This window comes from Pteropus medius, unplaced genomic scaffold, assembly GCF_902729225.1.
Source record: "Pteropus medius unplaced genomic scaffold, Ma_sr-lr_union100, whole genome shotgun sequence".
NCBI lineage: Eukaryota > Metazoa > Chordata > Mammalia > Chiroptera > Pteropodidae > Pteropus > Pteropus medius.
Window position 1 is genome coordinate 20,965,304 of NW_024349800.1, and position 6,564 is coordinate 20,971,867.

Below are 6,564 nucleotides of genomic sequence, written 5' to 3' on the forward strand. Positions count from 1 at the left end.
CTCCAAAGTGAAGAGTTTATACAGATGAAGACAAATGAACAAAGGAATGAGAGAGAGTAGTCAGTGAGAGGAATTAAACTAGATGACAGTAGAATTTTAGAAGATAAGTGAACAAGTGAAGAAGAAAAAAATTATTCAAATGCTATTGATAATGCAAGTAAGACAGGACAGAAAAGTCTTACTTGTATAAAAAGGCAAGTATAATTTACTTGTATAAAAAGGCAAGTATAATTTACGATTGAAAAGAACAGTTTTAGAGGAGTATTAAAGACAAAAGCCTGATGGAGGGGTTTAAAAGAAAATATTGGAATAGAAATTGAAGGCACCAAATAGCAAAACCCACAGGAACTTATATTTTCAAGGGAAACAGAGAAATGAAGTACTATAATAGTAGAGATATGGGTTAAAAGAAAGAGAGAAGGGGCTGTACTATTTTTTTAAAGAATATAGGGAAATTACAAAATAATTATTTCCTCATTTTCAGATATTCCACACACGTTATATATAAACTCTTAGGCAGCAATAACCAGGTCAACATACACATTAAAACAACAACAATAACAATAACAACAACAGAATATAGAATTATGAAACAGAATAATGATAATGTTCTGTTGAGCAAATGAATCACCATATTAAAGATCAGAGAACTAGATGTTTAAGTTAGAAAGTTTTGTTTAACAAAATATTTATCAAAAAATATGCATAAACCAAAGAATAAAGCATAGTCTAGATATCTATAAGGTCAATGAATATATTAGAAAATCATATTTAAGGATAGCATATGGCGATAATTCAAAATCAAGTAACTAGGATGTAGGATTGTGTTATAGTGATACGTAGCCCAAGTGTTATAGTCTCATATTTTGATAATATTGGATTATAAAGAAAATACAATAAAAAAATAGACAATTTCTAATTTGATGAGAATTTACAGTATTTTAGTTTTTTGGATTCTATCTAATCAATTAAAATCACAATGACATATGGCACACTTAAAAGAAGTAATAAATTTTCAAAATAAAACTTTTAGTGGAAAAAACAAAAAAATAGAGCTTTATCTCATTACCTTTAATACACAGTTATTATCCTTGTAATAAGAAGTGAGATGTGGAGAGAAATATTTGTCTTTCTGAACACTGCTTTCTAGAATACTACAGTGGGAGACTTTAGTAAACATTATTGCACATATCTAAGTTATTAGTATCCAGTTACTCTTTCACTGGTGAAAATTAAACAGAGTAAGGAAACAAAAATCTATATATCATATCTATGAATTGAATATACATCAACCACTTAGTGAGATAGTATAACGATGACTAAATAAGAATAAATCCTTGCAGACAATTGGGTATGACTTTCTTCCATCTCTGCATTCTATCCCCTACTCTTAGTCTTAGAAGTACTATCATGAAGACATTTGGAAAGGGATTAATATTATCTTCTCAGCTGATCTCTTCAAGTGGGGCCTGAAGGAAAGATCCAAGCTAAAGGATTCCATTAGATATTCCCTTGGAGAATAATATGGTTATTCTTGAAATGCTGCAAAGGAAATAGCAATAGTAAATCTGATTTAAAACAGACAAATGAGTTAGAATTATTCAGTCCCAAGAAATAGCTAAGAAAATATAGTCGATAAATATAAGAGCTTGTTAGTAACAAATCACTTCTTTATATCACAAGCATATGACCTAGAAAGCTATAAAAATTATGAGCTCATGTATTTATTCCTGTTTCTTACTTAACCCTATGTCTGAGATTGAGCATCAAAAAAATCTGTTCATAAGAGGATCTATGTCAAATTACTATATAGATTAAGCTAGTCAATTTATGGGAAGGATGGGATAAAAATAATGCAATTCTATTAATTGAATGAGTAAAGGAAACTCAGGAAATACTTTAAGTAATTTTGCCACACATTTTTTTCTGAGTGTTGGAAGAAATATTCATTTAGCATTTATTGGTCTAAAATAGTGTATTGTGTGTATTCTTTATGAAATGAACTCTTTCTACTTGGATTTCTGTTTAATAAATTTAAATCCTAATCTTGCAGTTTTTTAGTTGCACAGCCATCTATCTAGATTTATTTGAGATAGTCCTGATGTCAAATCTTATACTATATTGTAATAATACATTACATCCTAACCATGTCTTTTGGTTTCTGATTTGGAAAATATGGCCACCAAATTGCTATATTCCTTTGCAACAGAGATGGGAATTAAAGTGCTTATTTTATAATAAAGGTTCTTAATGAGAGAGAGAGGAGACAGAGAGACAGAGAGACAGCGATAGAGAGAGACGGAGACAGAGAGATTCACATAGGTCTCAGCAGAGCGGTCTTCTCAAAGATTTAAGAAAAACAGTAGCCATCGATATTTTAATAAAGTAACACAAAAAAGAGATTTATATCTTCCATAATATCAAGCAAATACAGAAACCATTCACTTCCTAAAGTCATTTCTAATATTGGTAATTTTTAAAGCACGCACATGTTTTTTGAAAGAAATTCATTCCCATCTGTCCCAGCCTTTCCCAGTTTTAACGCTGAAAGTTCCACATCCCTGGAAATTCCTCAGGCTAGGATAAACTGGAAATGTTGGATGTGTTTGTGATCTCAAAAGAAAACTTATTTAATTACTAGTGATTCTAAAATAGGGTACATATTAAATTGATAATCACTTGGTTCAAATAATAAAAAACAGGTATACCTTGAATATTAATGTAATAAATAGATCAAATATGTATACTGAATCAAATTGGTAAAATACAGAAATGTCACTTGCAGGGAGGCTTATGAATTTAATTTTCTTACCTGATATATTTGCTTTTTTGCTATGTCCCAGTAGAACTATAGTTCAAAACTAAGCCAATTTTAGCCTAAACCTCTGTAACTCCTCTTTTATTTTTTCTTTTCTCCATTTATTTCATTAGTTAAAAATAATTTTTCACAAGTTTTGACTTCATCATGCACCTATTATGAAAACAATAGTGATCATATTTTAACACCCAAAGTATATGACTCATTCTAATACTTTACTTCCTTTTTTCTAATTTGCCTCAGTTATACCCAAAAAACATTATTAGTAGAGATGTTATCTACGGCCAGAAGGCCTACCACCTGACCCCAGTTTCTCTGTAGTAATTTATGCTATAACTATAATAATGATATTTCTATGGTCTGCAATCAGTATTTTCTCCAAATCATATTACTTGACTGTAAAGAGCATTTAAAGATCAACCTATATTTGAATGCTTAGACCATCTGTAACCACTACTCCAATAAATTTATTTTCCAATAAATCAATAAAATCTCTTTATTCTTTATTCATTATAGCAAGATAAACTGTTTTCTAAGAAAAAGTTGCATTTAAAATTTTCTGAATCTTTGTAGTAATTTGGAAGGAGTATGTGAAGAATAAAAGTGATAGTTAAGTAAAAATAATGAGAAAATATAAGCCAATAAGAAGGTCAGATTTAAGGGTACCCTGATGATTACCTCAAGTCTCACCAAGCTTGAGTTCTATCTAAACTCTATACAATTGAATTTGCAGGTATATATTTGATTTAATCAATAAATGTGTTTTCTCTTCTTTAGCAATGGTACTGAAACAAATGGTAATACCTTACTGAAATATGAAAATTCACTCCTTATTTGACCTATAAAATATATTTCCCTATATAATATTTTATTTTTAATAGGGAGCAATTTAAATATTTAGAGCTATATTATATGTACTAATCATTTCACAAAACCATGTAATCTAAACTAATTTTATATAAATGAGTTCCTTTACAAACATCACACAAAATATAATTTGACCTCAACCAAATTACACTTTAAAAATTTTTAAATATATCCTCACAAACACTAATACACACTGGTAAAAAATAATGTCTTCTTTCTTGCAAAATATTTTGGTAACTAGACCACAGGAAGAGATACTTAAATATTTTGAAAATTAAAAGCACACATATAGAATTATGTAGCAGTTACTACCCAATAAAAATCAATTATCTACAATAGTAAGATTTCTGGAATATATATATTTACTTCTTAAAAATAAAATAAAATCTATAAGAAACATTTTGAAAGGGCATTAACAGTATTCTATACATAAGATCTTATGTTGGAAAATGTGGTATCATTATAAAAATCTGCATGTCTAAATATTATACTTTGAAATTGGTTTCAATTGCCATCATAGCTATCATTTTTGAGATATTGTTGTATATAGTACTTATTTTCTAGTTGAGCATAGCAAACAATGGTTAAATGATGAAAGCTGGAAGATGCCTGAGAACAGAACCACGTATTATGATCTGTATGTACATGTTTGGGATAGTATTTTGTAACGCATATTGGAATTTAAAAAAAATGGTTTGGTTTCTAGTATTTCTTTAGCAATCTCATAATTCCCTTTAGTGTACAATCATTTGAACTGTTCGCATGTTAATCTGTTTACAAAAGGACTAACATTGTATTTGGCATTTTAAAACATGTTTATTTACTTGTGTTTGTGATAAAGGGGCAAAATTTCATAAAATACAGATTCAGCAAAGTATTTTTTCCCAGACAGAGACTAGTCTAATGTTTTCTGACATTAGTGGGAAATTCTATGGGTGGCAGGATTCTTCTGTTGCTCCTGTACCTAACATATTCTAGGAAAAGTAAAAGTAGGTCAGGTTATTTTACAAAACATGAAGCCTGTCATATCTTTTCTGTGGTAAACTTACCTAGGTATTCAGTCTTTGTGACCATGATACACTGTTACTACATATGCCATTTTAGTTTTTAAGTTCAATCTAAATTTATGATTAGTTGGCTCTTGAAAACATGTGCTACTTTAACCATATTAGAAAATACATTAAAGTGTTTGAATTTTTCTCTTGACAGATTAGGGAAAATAAAAATGTGTACTGTAATAGTAAAAAAGAAATTATCTTCACATTTACTAGCAGGAACATTTGTCATCACATGATATGTGTCATTGGGAAGTGTTAGAAAATGTCATTATCCTTAAAATTGGTCATAGCATCTGTGAAAATTTATTTGATTCTATTTTGATATTATAGGACCAATAAGAAATTTAACGAGATAATTTGCAATGGACAAATATGAATTAATCCTGGAACACTGGAAAATAACCTGTAATGTTATAAAATAAAGGGAACAACCATGGGTAAAGACGATCATTGTTGATTATACGTAGGCAATTAGATTGTTCCATGAAAGAGCATGGAGAAATATGAAGAGACAAACATTGGTGTTCAAAGAAGAAAATCTTAATACTTTATATCAGGAAGAAAACCCTTAATAAAGAAAGCTATACCTTTCCACCCACAACATAGATTGCCAAGTTGGAATAAATATTTAGCTCTGGGTTTATTTGGGAAAGTTATATAGCTGTTTTTAGAGTAAAATTTGTGACATAAAAATTATCTCAAGATAGTCACACATCTGCCATTTTTTCATGCAATTAATATAATTATCACTAAAAGCATAAATATTTGCTTTATTTAAAAAGTTATATTTCCTGGAAAACATCAAGAAAGCTTGGGATGTGTTATTTTCCATCAAATAGAGGAAAATGTAATACGTTGGACCCAGAGTAATTACTGAGGAGAGTCAAAAATTGACTGCTCTTTATCTATATTTCCCTACATATAAAACGACTCTTGAACCCATTTCTCATTTACTATCAAAAATATCATTCGTCTTTTCCCATCTGTAAACTTGAATATGGAGACTATGCTGATGACTTTATGTTTGCAAGGGTATAGGTAATTCTATGTACAATTTACACACAAATGTATTTTCTGTTAGTCATGTTTTAGGTTTTTAGTAATATTTGATGAATGAATGAAACTCCAAAAACATCCATTTAATATCACTTTTTTAAAAAGTCACAATACCATCATTCCCATCACCTTCTCCAATAACAAAAAACCCAAACCCAATTATAGATAAGAAAATAAGTTAACTTTAAAAAATGAAGTTACAAATTATATAGTTATATGCATTTGTTTCAGGAATCAATCTATAAAGTTTATTTGTGATATAAATTATATATCATAAATAGTAGAGTAAATAAGAACAAGTTTATTTCCTAGTCCATGAGGTCCTTACGCATAGGACCATGGTATCATTTCTAGTTCCCAGAACAGTTTCTGTTGAATAAATAAATGAATTAATAATAAAAAAATTAACTTGCCCATGAACACTGTTTCAAAAAAATTACAAATCTATATTATTTAATACAAAGGGTATATTTTTGCAAAGAATCAATAAAGTTTCAAAATGGTAGAGATTTAGGTCCACTCACTAAATTCCACAAAAGACCTTAATATAATTTATGTCTAGATCTGTACTAGTAATTCTGTAGTCACTGATCTGTATATCTTTGTATTATGTTATTATGTCCTGCCTGCTATCAAAGTAAATATGACACTTTAGAATAACTGACCCACTTGAAATATGTCAATTAAGCAATTATTATTATGAGGAAATTAAATCAGATTTGTAATATTTCAGAAGGACATTTCTGCCACTTTACTAAGATTGAG